Source organism: Taudactylus pleione, unplaced genomic scaffold (genome assembly GCF_031769625.1).
Source record: "Taudactylus pleione unplaced genomic scaffold, aTauple2 ptg000156l, whole genome shotgun sequence".
Lineage (NCBI taxonomy): Eukaryota > Metazoa > Chordata > Amphibia > Anura > Myobatrachidae > Taudactylus > Taudactylus pleione.
In genome coordinates, this window is record NW_028284558.1 from 23,419,931 (window position 1) to 23,420,618 (window position 688).

Consider the following 688-nt stretch of genomic DNA (forward strand, 5'->3'; position numbering starts at 1 on the left):
TAAAACAGATTTTGAGATGGAGAACATGTAAACTCCACACCTGCAAGAGAACAAAAAAATACATAAATAAATATGAACACAAAATGCACAAAAGAGTAAAAAATCACCCTGTGACTGTATACTTTCCAAAGTCAGGTGGAAATGTTCAACAAATGATGATGTGATCACTTCTCTGGGTAGATATTGAAACAAAAAAACACACCAAGTGTGTGAAGTTAGACGCACATAGGAATATTGTATGCTGTTATTGAATGTTGTATGCTGTAATATTGTATGTCTACTATTTGCCAACACTTTTATCCCCATCTCAGGTGTATAAACCTGCATTACAGTACCCAATCTTCTTAGGTGGTCACCCATCCTAATACTGATTGGGCCCAGTACTGCTTGGCTGCCAAGATCGGCCGAGATTGGGCATAACCAGTATGTTTTGACTGTAATCTGTATAAACATGACTGGGTGCAATAGTGAAGAATATCACCACGATTGGGCGGAATAATGTAGACTTTTGTAGGCGATGGGTAGCTGTCACACACAGACCTAATTTCGCTAATGACCCTACACAAAACTGGCTTGAAAAATGAACCACACAAATCATGGAATACAAAAAGGAACTTATTAAGTATAAGTAAGAAAAACTTAGACTACCAAGAACAGAGAGTCCATTCGTGGGCCACAGGGAGGACAT

At 38.5% G+C, this 688-nt stretch overlaps 1 pseudogene; it reads right to left on the minus strand.

Moving 5' to 3' along the window:
- Nucleotides 1-323: 323 nt before the first annotated feature.
- Nucleotides 324-442, minus strand: LOC148521681 (5S ribosomal RNA; annotated as a pseudogene).
- Between the last annotated feature and the right edge of the window lie 246 nt (nucleotides 443-688).